This window comes from Pristiophorus japonicus, chromosome 9 (assembly GCF_044704955.1).
Source record: "Pristiophorus japonicus isolate sPriJap1 chromosome 9, sPriJap1.hap1, whole genome shotgun sequence".
In the NCBI taxonomy this organism is placed as follows: domain Eukaryota; kingdom Metazoa; phylum Chordata; class Chondrichthyes; family Pristiophoridae; genus Pristiophorus; species Pristiophorus japonicus.
This window is the reverse complement of record NC_091985.1, coordinates 190,210,241-190,224,437: the sequence shown is the minus strand read 5'-3', so window position 1 is coordinate 190,224,437 and position 14,197 is coordinate 190,210,241. Positions and strand designations below refer to the sequence as shown.

Below are 14,197 nucleotides of genomic sequence, written 5' to 3'. Positions count from 1 at the left end.
AAATAATTTCCCCTTTAGTTGTTCGAGACATATGGGTGGTTCTGGATAAATAACTTTTATTTCCCTTCACATATTGCCTTGAGATGGTGGCGGGCATTCTTTTAGAATCACTGACGTCCTTGTGACGCTGGTGCCCTCTGGTGACGTCAGGGGTGGAATTTCATGAAATTGACCCAATCCAGTAAAGCAATGGTGATATATATTGCTGTGACGGTGATGTGTAGCATGGAGAGTGATTTGGAGGTGTTGGTGCTCCCGGTACGTTGCGGCTCTTATTTTTTTTAGAGTCAAGTTCGCAGAGGAGTGAAACATTTTGTCGAAGTAACTTCAGAGAGTTGCTGAAGTTCATCCTGTAGACTCTACATACAGCAGTCGCATTGTGTTGCTAGTGGAGAGGTTAGTATTGGGTTGAATTAAGGCCGATTTAGTGAATGGGTCCCAGCGTCGCAGATATTCTCCAATTTGGATAAGTGTAGGGTGATGCATTTCCGTATGGGAAATTACAAGATTGTGCTCACAACGTAGCGGTACCTGTTAAAGGCTGATATGCAGGGAGGAAACGTGGTGGCACAACCAATAAATCATTGATTGTCCACCAGCAGTGTTACAAGGAAATTGGTAAGGTAAATCGAGATTTATGTTGTATTACTGCAATAGTACAGTATATACTAAGAACACTATAACGAGTTTTGACATGGTTTCAATTGGAATATTGCAGCCCATTTGGGAAGGCACAGATGGTGATCGATATCGAGGCCCTTTAGAAGGTATGATGGAGAGCGATCAAAGCAATACTCATTCTTAGGGCTCTTTGCTTTTGAGATAGGCTCCATAAATTGAGCTGAATATCGTAAGAGAAATGTTAGTTCGGTGGAGATAATATTGAAGGCTTTAAAACGATGAAGATTTTAAATTCTGCTTATCTGTATGAGTTATTTGGCCCCTGGGAGGACTACGGGCAGCGAGCATAAAACACATCGACAAAATGTTAAGTTATACATTCGAACTAAGAATCTTGAAATTTTGGACAGATTACAGAGACATGCAGTAAATATAGATTCACGGCAGTTCAATTGGAGCATCAAGAGTTACGCAGTTATCAGCACAGTTGTGTGACTGGTAAAATTATCTCCATTGAGTTAGTATAGGAATCAATGCCACGAATTATCAGCTAAATGCAGCCAGCAGGTAAGGAGGTCGCAGAAGGATCAGTTAATTATCGATATGAGTAATAGAATAAACAGTGTGTCCTTCAGAATGAGATGCCTCTAATTTATTAGCTGGTAGGTTCCTCTGTCTGTTTGTGTCTTTTAGACTGGCAGCTAACACGTTGCATGAATCAGATCCAAGAGGTGTGCACGACAATAGAAAAGACGATAAACCAGACAGTTCAGAACACACTGAACCAACTGCAGAACGACTGCAAGATGATCATCCGCACAACCAGGTATGAGCTCAAGGAGAGCAGGTGAGGTTTTAGTGTGTGCTGTGTTCAGGACAGATGCGGTAAGACTGGGAAAACAAGGATGGGAATAAACAACATTGTGAGAAATGCTAACAGAAAAAGTATTATAATTGAAGAGGATGTCAGGGCAAGAACACTGGTCTCTATATTATTTTCTGCGTTTCTGCCTCTTGCGTATCCCCGATTTTAATCGCTCCACCAATGGTGGCCGTGCTTTCAGCTGCCGAGGGCCTAAGCTCTGGAATTACCTCTCTAAGCCTTATCACCTCGCGACCGCTCTTTCCTCATTTAAGAGGCTCCTTAAAACCTAACTCTTTGACCAAGCTATTGGTCACCTTCCCTAACATCTCCTTATGTGTCTCGGTGTGAAATTTTGTTTGATAACGCTATAGTAAAGCTCGTTTTGATGTTTCACAGCTTAAAAGCTCTATATAAATCAAAGTTGTTGCTATTACTTTATCAGGAATATTTAGATAGGAAAATTAGACTTATTCTTACAGCAATTATCACACTTTTGTGTGATCTCATCGAAACGTTCAAGTTAACGGGGTAGTTCACAAAAGTTATTTTGAACTATCAAGGCACATGAGATAGAATCGTGGAGTTAGGAGCAAGAACAGAAATCAGATGACCCATCTTATCCAAAGTGAACTGAGATCCTTGAATCCATGGAAGAGTATTGAAGCACGAAGCACACAGAAACGGGAGTCAGGGTGGATGTACAAGACATTCAAAACAAAGTTGAAAGAAAACAAAATAAGAAGCTATAATAGTTATGAATAAATAGGACATAACTGTAACGGGAACATTTCCTAGATTTGGATTGGCTTGCCAAATTATTGGCACTGAAATTGCAGTCTCCGTGTCCGCATACTCTAAGTATGTCATCATAATCCATTTGAAAGGCTCAGCAACTTCTGGATTTCTGCACGCACTTATGAACCGCCTGAAAAATGAGTATTTGCCCAACAACTGCCAAGCAATTGCCCATGCAATTCTTATATCTGATAAAAGCAGGCGTAGGCCTTGCTTTTATCAGCGTAAGAGTATATATAATGCTGAAATAAACCATTTATAAAACCAAAATTATACACATATACTTTAAACAATTTATACAAATATTGGCCCGAGTTAAGATGTTTAAAATTATTTATCAAAATGTAAATTTTTTATTGAAGTTGAAGCAGTGAATGAAGTTATGCCGAATATTGCAATTCAGTACGTTTATAATTGTTAAAATTCTGTAAATTGTTTCATAATTTGGGGACTCCATACATATCATCGGGGGATGCCCTTTGAAAGTTATTGCAATGGAATCCTCCTATGCCATTGGAGGACTGGGCCCATGTGATACCAGAGATACATCCGAACCGCCTGCATCCCATGGGCCTTTATGCTGCCATCAGCCTGGAGGTCCGAGGCTGCATCTATTTGGAGCCTGGATGCCAGGAGGTAGTGTCCGAATTGTTTTGTAGATTGGAGGCGTAAGCCTCCGATGGCAATTTATACTTCAATGTTCAAAGTTTCGACCCTGCCTCTGCCAATATGCTGCTGAAATCCTCATCCATGCTATTGTTACCTCCAGAATGGACTCGGCTATTCCAATGCTCTCCTGGCCGGCATCCCTTCTTTCACGCTCCATAATGTCGAGTTAATGGCATTCTCTGCTGCCCCTATCCTAAATTGCATCAATTCGTGTTCACCAATCACCCCTGTGAGCACGTACCTACATTTTACCCTTATCCAGCAAAATTGCGATTTCAAAATTCTCATCCGCCTGTTACAATCAGTCCACCACCTCGCTAATCCTTATCTGTAACTTTCTCCAGTCCCACATCCCTCTGAAAACTCTGCATTCCTCCAACTCTGCCCTCTTGTACATGCTCCACTTCCTTCATCCCAACATTGACAGCGGTGCCTGCAGCTGCAGTTCGGGAGAGTTTAAACTAATATGGCAGGGGGATGGGAACCTATGCAGTAAGACAGGGCGAAGTACTATGGAGTCAGAAACAGATGGTAGAAAGGTAAAAAGCAATAGTGGAAGGCCGTGTAAAAAAAAAGCAAGAAACAAAAAGGGTCACACTACATCATAATTCGAAAAGAACAAAGGATGTTAAAAAAAACAAGCCTGAAGGCTTTGTGTCTTAATGCAAGGAATATCCGTAATAAGGTGGATGAATTAACTGTGCAAATAGATGTTAACAGATATGATGTGATTGGGATTACAGAGACGTGGCTCCAGGATGATAGGGCCGGGAACTCAACATCCAAGGGTATTCAACATTCAGGAAGGATAGGATAAAAGGAAAAGGAGGTGGGGTAGCATTGCTGGTTAAAGAGAAGATTAGTGCAATAGTTAGGAAGGACATTAGCTTGGATGATGTGGAATCTATATGGGGAGAGCTGCAGAACACCAAAGGGCAAAAAACGTTAGTGGGAGTTTTGTACAGACTTCCAAACAGTAGTAGTGATGTTTGGGAGGGTATCAAACAGGAAATTAGGGGTGCATGCAATAAAGGTGCAGCAGTTATCATGGGTGACTTTAATATGCATATATATTGGGCTAAACAAACTGGAAGCAATACGGTGGAGGAGGAATTCCTGGAGTGCATAAGGGATGGTTTTCGAGACCAATATGTCGAAGAACAAACTAGGGGGGAGGCCATCTTAGACTGGGTGTTGTGTAATGAGAGAGGATTAATTAGCAATCTCGTGGTGCGAGGCCACTTGAGTAAGAGTGACCATAATATGGTGGAATTCTACATTAGGATGGAGATTGAACAGTTAATTCAGAGACCCTAGTCCAGAACTTAAAGAAGGGTAACTTTGAAGGTATGAGGCATGAATTGGCTAGGATAGATTGGCGAATGATACTTAAGGGGTTGGCAGTGGATGGGAAATGGCAGACATTTAGAGACCGCATGGATGAACTACGACAATTGTACATCCCTGTCTGGCGTAAAAATAAAAAAGGGAAGGTGGCTCAACCGTGGCTATCAAGGGAAATCAGGGATAGTATTAAAGCCAAGGAAGTGGCATACAAATTGGCCAGAAATAGCAGCGAACCCGGGGACTGGGAGAAATGTGGAACTCAGCAGAGGAGGACAAAGGGTTTGATTAGGGCAGGGAAAATACAGTAGGAGAAGAAGCTTGCAGGGAACATTGAGACGGACTGCAAAAGCTTCTATAGAAATGCAAAGAGAAAAAGGTTAGTAAAGACAAACGTAGGTCGCCTGCAGTCAAAATCAGGGGAAGTCATAACGGGGAACAAAGAAAGGGCAGACCAATTAAATAAGAACTTTGGTTCGGTATTCACTAAGGAGGACAAAAACAACCTTCCGGATATAAAAGGGGTCAGAGGATCTAGTAAGAAGGAGGAACTGAGGGAAATCCTTATTAGTCGGGAAATTGTGTTGGGGAGGTTGATGGGATTGAAGGCCGATAATTCCTCAGGGCCTGCATCACAGAGTACATATGGTAGGTGGCCCTGGAAATAGCGGATGCATTGACAGTCATTTTCCAACATTCCATAGACCCTGGATCAGTTCCTATGGAGTGGAGGGTAGCCTCTATAACCCCACTTTTAAAAAAAGGAGGGAGAGATAAAACTGGGAATTATAGACCAGTCAGCCTGACATCGATAGTGGGTAAAATGATGAAATCAATTATTAAGGATGTCAGAGCAGCGCATTTGCAAAGAGGTGACATGATAGGTCCAAGTCAGCATGGATTTGTGAAAGGGAAATCATGCTTGACAAATCTTCTGGAATTCTTTGAGGATTTTTCCAGTAGAGTGGACAAGGGAGAACAAGTTGATGTGGTGTATTTGGACTTTCAAAAGGTTTTCGACTAGGTCCCACACAAGAGATTAATGTGCAAAGTTAAAGCACATGATATTGGGGGTAGTGTGCTAATGTGGATTGAGAACTGGTTGGCAGACAGGAAGCAAATAGTAGGAGTAAATGGGTACTTTTCAGAATGGGAGGCAGTGACTTGTGGGGTACCACAAGGTTCTGTGCTGGGGCCCCAGCTGTTTACATTGTACATTAATGATTTAGACGAGGGGATTAAATGTAGTATCACCTAATTTGCGGATGACACTAAGTTGGGTGGCAGTGTGACCTGCGAGGAGGATGTTATGAGGCTGCAGAGTGACTTGGATCGGTTAGGTGAGTGGGAAAATGCATGGTAGATCAAGTATAATGTGGATAAATGTGAGGTTATCCACTTTGGTGGTAGAAACAGAGACAGGCTAATATCTGAATGGTGACAGATTAGGAAAAGGGGAGATGCAACGAGACCTGGGTGTCATGGTACATCAGTCATTGAAGGTTGGCATGCAGGTACAATAGGTGGTTAAGAAAGCAAATGGCATGTTGGCCTTCATAGCGAGGGGATTTGAGTAGAGGGGCAGGGAGGTGTTACTACAGTTGTACAGGGCCTTGGTGAGGCCACACCTGGAGTATTGTGTACAGTTTTGGTCTCCTAACTTGATGAATGACATTCTTGCTATTGAAGGAGTGCAGCGAAGGTTCACCAGACTGATTTCCGGGATGGCGGGACTGACATATCAATTAACACTGGATCAACTGGGCTTGTATTCACTGGAGTTCAGAAGAATGAGAGGGGATCTCATAGAAACGTTTAAAATTCTGACGGGGTTAGACAGGTTAGATGCAGGAAAAATGTTCCCAATGTTGGGCAGTTCAGAACCAGGGGTCACAGTCTAAGGATAAGGGGTAAACCATTTAGGACCGAGATGAGGAGAAACTTCTTCACCCAGAGAGTGGTGAACCTGTGGAATTCTCTACCACAGAAAGTTGTTGAGGCCAATTCACTGAATATATTCAAAAAGGAGTTAGATGCAGTCCTTACTACCAGGGGGATCAAGTGGTATGGCGAGAAAGCAGGAGTGGGGTACTGAAGTTGCATTTTCAGCCATGAACTCATTGAATGGCGGTGCAGCTCTAAGGGCCGAATGGCCGACTCCTGCACCTATTTTCTATATTTCTATGTTTCGATGTAAACACTGGAATTCCCTTCCCAAACCTCTCTGCCTCTTCGCATCTCTTTTCCTATAACGCAAACCTTAAAACCTACCTCTTTTACAAAGCTTTTGACCTTCTTTGGCTTGGTATGATTTTGTATCTGAGTACTCTCCTTTGAAGCGCCTTGGGACATTTGACTTGGTTAAAGGCGTTTTATAAAAGCACGTTGTTGCTGTTTTTGATGAGGGAAAGGGGCAGTAAAAGGTGCTGGAGTAGCAGTATTAATGATGGAATCAGTTACAGCGCTAGAAAATAGTGCGATCCCGAGCGATGCAATGAGACAGGATTCACATGGACAGCCTTATGGACTTGGAGGGACCATGGTACAATTCTCGGTGTACATAACAGAACACTAGAATTGTGCGGTAGAGGGAAGAACCCTAGCCAGATCAAAGAGATAATATAAGAACAAAAGCTTACTCATATTGGGAGAATTTATCAATCAAACAATGGACATGAATAATGTGCGTGAGCAGAGTGGAGAACACATTTTAGACGAGATCGGGCAAGTAAGATCAGAATGTTTCAATTCAACAAGGAAATATGCATCAGTTGGTTTGTTCGGGGTATTTGAGTGGTGTAAATAACTGCATTGAGAGTAGGAGAGCAACCTGAAAACAGTGACCACCACATATTGGGAGAAAGGGGCGCATCAGAAAGGTAACCATTTCAACTTTAGGCAATAGTGTAACACAGATTAAATCGGTTTGACATGCCGTGTACACCTCACGAGACTTTCCTTTCCATGAAGTTCATCAGGAGAGATAGAAAACCGGCTATCGATTCGCTATTATCCGTTTTACACTATCACATGGTCAGAATTACTCCCAATGGCAAGGAAAATCGAACGGGGCCGATAATGGATCTCGCTCATTGAACACCATCAATGATCACCACCCCAATGGTAAAATTACGGCCATAGAGGCTATTTGAGGTGAATGTTTGGTACTGAGAGCGGAACTCATATATTAAGAAATGCTGTAGTTTCAGATCACTGTTGTTAAATTCTGGTGTCATGCGGTTCCAAGTTTTCACTATTTCAGTGATTTGGTGGACTTTTGGAAGCTGTTTTCCACCAATTACTTAAGATGGTGATTCTCGCTTTCATTTCAGTGAACAGGCATCTAAGAACAGGAGAGCCTGGATCAAGCGTATGTTCTTCAGCTCCTTGACATACCTGGCACCACTTTCATTGCTGACAAGTTTCCTCATTTTCAGCACACCAAGCGAAACCCTCGCCGATGTAATGGGAGAGGACTTGGCCCACATTTCGCAGATCTGGGCGGTATGGCACGCTCTTATTAACCTGAGTCTAAACAATGAATATTTGCCAGTGTGTCGCGTCTATATGTTTGCTTGGACTGCATAAATGGAGCATTGTTCAAGATCCCGATCTGCACCTGCCCCGTGAGTGTGTGAGGAGAAAATGCAGAGGGAGATTTACTGTGCACCAATAGCGTATTGCACCAAACCTAAGAGCGTTTGATGGAACAGTATACAAAGCGTTTTACTCTGTATCTAACCCCTGCTGTACCTGCCCTGGGAGTTTTAATGGGACAGCGTAGCGAAAGCTGAAATCTGTATCTAACCTGTGCTTTACCGACCGTGAGAGTCCTTAATGGCACATTATAGGTGAAGCTTTACTCTGTATCTGACGCATATTTTATCTAACCCATACTGTACTTAACATCTTTATAGTTGATGTGGGTGTTTGATTGGGAATTGTGAAGGGCGTTTCACTCTGTATCTGACGCATACTGTACCCGCCATGGGAATGTTTGATGGTACAGTGCAGAGTGGGCCTTTCTCTTGAGTTAACCCGTGGTGTACCTGCCCTGGGAGTGTTTGATGGTACAGTGTGGATGGAGCTTAAATCTGTATCTGATGCATGCTTTATCTAATCCTTATTGTATCCAACCTTATGGTAGTTGATGCCAGTGTTTGATGGGATATTGCAGTGTGAGTTCTGGACTGTAACTGATCTGTGCCATATCTGCTCTGCAAATATTCAATGGATCAGTACAGAGGGAAATTTATTTTTATCTAATCCGTGTTGTACCTGCCCTATGCGTGTTTAATGGGATAGTGTACTGGGAGGTTTACTGTGTGTCAAGCACCTACTGTACCTAACCTGATGGTAATTTGTGGTCGATGTAGCTGGAATTTTTCAGCTCTTAGCCTTCCTTTGGTACATAAGATGCTGGCAATTTCTCTGGGCACAGAATGAGGTGATGGACGTTAAGAACTTAATATATTTCTGAGAGATAACGAGGTTGTCCCAATTCTTCGGTAAATTAAAATCTTGCAAACTAAGATTGGAAATCAATGTTTTGGATGTCCGCTTCACTTGGTTTGCTTTTGTTTTCCTCTTCTCAGATGTTCAAGAACGAAAAGGCCTTGTCTTGCAACAAGGGCCAGCACTTGATCTTATTAAGGGAATCTCAACCTGACCTGCCACGGACCGTGATAACCTCTTAACATAAATGTGAATTCATCATCATCATCACAGGTGGTTCCTCATAACGAGGATGACTTTCTTCCACAACAAAAAGGGATAAGTTCGCAGATGTTTCAATGAAGGTCCTATTCCATATCCCGAACTGCATCCTGAAGGGTGCAAGATGCCTGTGCATGGAATTTGTAACGTGTGGTGGCTGGTGCACACCAGCCACCACACGGCTTGACAGAGCTAGGGATTGGTCCAGTGGCAAGGATTGGCCAAGATGGCTGGAGACCATCTATGCTGCACGGACTTTGTGCACACATATCGCAGTGGGGGCTGGCCCGTGCTTTCCCAGGGCCCTCGCCTCTTCTGGCACCAAAACTGACGCCTCACCCGGGCCTGATCAGGTAGCTCCATGATCTCTTGCCGCTCGTTTATCACAACCTCGCCGCACCCGCTATCGCTCCAATCATCAACCTGGACCTTGATGACGTCCAATCCAGTCGCCCTCTTTTCTGCTATCGCCATCCTGCACCAGCTTCCGCTGTATGTTGCAATGGAATGCTGCCATGCTGCTCCAGGGCCGCCACGTTGCTCCAGGCCGCTGCTCGTCGCTTCTTTTATGGCCCCGACCTGCCGCTGCCAGCAAACACTCCCAGGTCAGGTATAGATCGGGTTAGATGCAGAGTAAAACTCCCTCTGCACTGTCCCATCAAACACACCCAGCGCAGGTACAGCACGAGGTTAGACACGTAGAAACATAGAAAATTGGTGCAGCAGTAGGCCATTCGGCCCTTGGAGCCTGCACTGCCATTCAATGAGTTCATGGCTGAACATGCAACTTCAGTACCCCATTCCTGCTTTCTCGCCATACCCCTTGATCGCCCTAGCAGTAAGGACTATATCGAACTCCCTTTTGAATATATTTAGTGAATTGGCCTCAACAACTTTCTGTGGTAGAGAATTCCACAGGTTCACCACTTTCTGGGTGAAGAAGTTTCTCCTCATCTCGGTCCTAAATGTCTTATCCATTATCCTTAGACTGTGACTCCTGGATCTACACTTCCCCAACATTGGGAACATTCTTCCTGCATCTAACCTGTCTAAAACCGTCAGAATTTTAAACGTTTCTATGAGATCCCCTCTCATTCTTTTGAACTCCAGTGAATACAAGCCCAGTTGATTCATTGTTACTTGATATGTCAGTCCCGCCATCCCGGGAATCAGTCTGGTGAACCTTCGCTGCCCTGCCTCAATAGCAAGAATGTCCTTCCTCAAGTTAGGAGAACACAACTGTACACAATACTCCAGGCGTGACCTCACCAAGGCCCTGTACAATTGTGGTAACACCTCCCTGCCCCTCTAGTCAAATCCCCTCGCTATGAAGGCCAACATGCCAGTTGCTTTCTTAACCGCCTGCTGTACCTGCATGCCAACCTTCAATACTGATGTACCATGACACCCAGGTCTCGTTGCACCCCCGCCTTTTCCTAATCTGTCACCATTCAGATAAAATCTGTCTCTCTGTTTTTTACCACCAAAGTGGATAACCTCACATTTATCCACATTATACTTGATCTGCCATGCATTTGCCCACTCAACTAACCTATCCAAGTCACTCTGCAGCCTCATAGCGTCCTTCTCGCAGCTCACACTGCCACCCAACTTAGTGTCATCCACAAATTAGGAGATACTACATTTAATCCCCTCGTCTAAATAATTAATGTACAATGTAAACATCTGAGGCCCCAGCACAGAAAGTTGTGGTACCCCACAAGTCACTGCCTCCCATTCTAAAACGTACCCATTTACTCCTACTATTTGCTTCCTGTCTGCCAACCAGTTCTCAATCCACATCAGCACACTACCCCCAATCCGATGTGCTTTAACTTTGCACATTAATCTCTTGTGTGGGACCTTGTCGAAAGCATTCTGAAATTCCTAATACACTACATCAACTCGTTCTCCCGTGTCCACTCTACTGGAATCATCCTCAAAAAAATTCCAGAAGATTTGTCAAGCATGATTTCTCTTTCACAGATCCATGCTGACTTGGACCTATCATGTCATCTCTTTCCAAATGCGCTGCTATGATATCTTTAATAATTGATTCGATCATTTTACCCACTACCGATGTCTGGCTGACCGGTCTATAATTCCCTGTTTTCTATCTCTCTCCTTTTTTAAAAGGTGGGGTTACATTGGCTACCCTCCACTTCGTAGGAACTGATCAATAGTCTACGGAATTTTTGAATGACTGCCAATGCATCCACTATTTCCAAGGCCACCTCCTTAAGTACTCTGAGATGCAGTCCATCAAGCCCTTGGGATTAATCGGCTTTCAATCCCATCAATTTCCCCAAACAATTTCCCGACTAATAACGATTTCCGTCAGTTCCGCCTTCTTACTCACCCTCTGACCCATTTTATATCCGGAAGGTTGTTTGTGTCCACCTTATTGAAGACTGCCATTTTTTTGTTCCCCTTTGTGATTCCCCTGATTCTGACTGCAGGGGATCTACGTTTTTCTTTACAAAGCTTTTTTCTCTTTACATATCTATTGAAGCTTTTGCACTCCGCCTTAATGTTCCCTGCAAGCTTCCTATCATATTCTATTTTCCCTGCCCTAATCAAACCCTTCGTTCTCCTCTGCTGAGTTCTAAATTTCTCCCAGTCCCCGGGTTCGCTGCTATTTCTGGCCAATTTATATGCATTTCCTTGGCTTTAATACTATCCCTGATTTTCCTTGATAGCCACGGTTGAGGCACCTTCCCTTTATTATTTTTATGCCAGAAAGGGATGTACAATTGTTGTAGTTCATCCATGCGGTCTCTAAATGTCTGCCATTGCCCATCCACTGTCAACCCCGGAAGTTTCATTTGCCAATCTATCCCAGCCAATTCACGCCTCATACCTTCAAATTTACCCTTCTTTAAGTTTTGGACCATGGTCTCTGAATTAACTCTTTCATTCTCCATCCTAATGCAGAATTCCACCATATTATTGTCACTCTTCCCCAAGGGTCCTCGCACTGCGAGATTGCTAATTAATCCTCTCTCATTACACAACATCCAGTCTAAGATGGCCTCCCCCCTAGTTGGTTCCTCAACATATTGGTCTAGAAAACCATCCCTTATGCACTCTTGGAAGTCCTCCTCCACCGTATTGCTTCCAGTTTGGTTAGCCCAATCTATATGCATATTAACGTCACCCATGATAACTGCTGCACCTTTATTGCATGCACCCCTAATTTCTTGTTTGATGCCCTCCCAAACATCACTACTACTGTTTGGAAGTCTGTGCACAACTCCCACTCACGTTTTTTGCCCTTTGGTGTTCTGCAGCTCTACCCATATAGATTCCACATCATCCAAGCTAATGTCCTTCCTAACTATTGCATTAATCTTCTCTTTAACCAGCAATGCTACCCCAGGTCCTTTTCCTTTTATTCTATCCTCCTGAATGTTGAATACCCTTGGATGTTGGGTTTCCAGCCCTGATCATCCTGGAGTCACGTCACTGTAATCCCAATCGGGTTAGATACAGAGTAAACCTCCCTCTACACTGTCCCATCAGACACAACCAGATAAGGTACATTGTAGAGGGAGCATTACTCTGTATCTAACCCGTGCAGTACCTGACCTGGAGTTTTTAATGGGACAGTGTAGAGGGAGACTTACTCTGTACCTAACCGAAATGTAAATTATAAAGATTGCAACGTGAGAGTTTTACTCTACCTGTATTAAGGGCCTGCTGAATGTGCCACTTCTCTTCTGGCTAATGGTGCATATCGGCAACCTGGAACTGGTTAAATGGACACAGTTACCTTCTGACTCTGATTATGCTCATCGGATTCATGTTCGTTTCGTTGTTCTTTCAAAGTGCTACTCGAGGTAAATATTTATCTGACAGCGGAAGTTGCAGAGCAACCAAAACAGCGGGAGAGAGAGATAAAGGGAGAGGTCGAGGGAGAAAGAAAGAGTCAGATATAGGGAGAGAAGCAGTAACAGATAAGCGAAGATAGGTAATATCAGAAAGTGACAAAGTCATCAACAAATAGAAAGCGAGATGTAAGCGAACAAACAGAGAAAAGGATAGACAGAAATTGAGAGAGGGGGCTTACAGAGAAATATAGGCGAAATGGGGAAGAGATATAACGAAGTAGAGAGAGAGAGAAGAATGAGATACAGAAAAAGAGAGCGAGGAGACCAAGTGAGCAACAGGGAAAATAGAGAGAGAGCGAATTAGAAATAGAGAGAAGAGAGGTACAGCGAGCATGAGAGAGAGAGAGAGAGAGAGAGAGAGAGAGAGAGAGAGGGAGAGAGTTTGATCGAGATAATCATCAGTGGAGGCGTAGGCATTTAATCATGGAGGACGATTTCTGCAGGTACAGTTTGCCAGATGTTAAATAATGCTAGATTGTGACTGAGGAGATGAAGAAATTGCTCATCCACACATGGTATCCTGGATTGTGCTGAATTTCTGCCTCCTTTTTCAGCACCAAAACTATTCTATCGTGGAAGGAGAAAAAGGAACTAGTGGCAAACCGTGACTATGTCCAACGTGTTGCGGTTGAGAAAAAGGTGAATTTCCCCTGTCTTCCTGTTCTCTCTCTGATTATAAAAGTTTATATATCTTATTTTTTATATCTACATTCAACATTTGCCATTTATTGGCCATGTATTTACCTTGTATATGTGCATGTCTTTCTCGCAACAATTAATTCAACAGACATTCCAGTGTTTGATTTAATAATTCTTGAATTTCCTTTATTAAAATGGAAACTTTCCTTTCGTTGGTGCAGGCAGAGCTCTATGAGATGTACCTCTGTCAGTGCATCACTGAACAGGAACTGAGCTAAAACTGACCAGCGGTAGAACCTTGGAAAGTGCCTGCCTTGAGATAATAACACGATGAGATTTCTAACTCTGGGTTGCCAGGAGAATCTATGATTAATAAATCTTCCAGCAGAACTGTAGCAGCTACTTCTAGCTAACTAGGACATCCCGTGGAGTCAGTTCCCTCACATCCACCTGACTGTTGTATCTGCTATTCACATCCTTGCCTTATTGTGGTCTCATGCTCCAGCCGGCACACTCTTCTCTCACACTGCATCTTGCACTCAAGAATCATCCCATTGTTTCCAAATGCTAATTCACTGGTCTCATATCCTGAATACTGTGGTAATGTTTATATCTCTCACTCAACCCCTGCCTCCTAAAAACTATGCAGTTATAAATT

At 43.3% G+C, this 14,197-nt stretch overlaps 1 pseudogene; it reads left to right on the top strand.

The window, feature by feature from the left end:
- LOC139274019 (uncharacterized) overlaps positions 1-13,817 on the top strand; it is a 29,199-nt pseudogene extending 15,382 nt beyond the window's left edge.
- Positions 13,818-14,197: the final 380 nt, after the last annotated feature.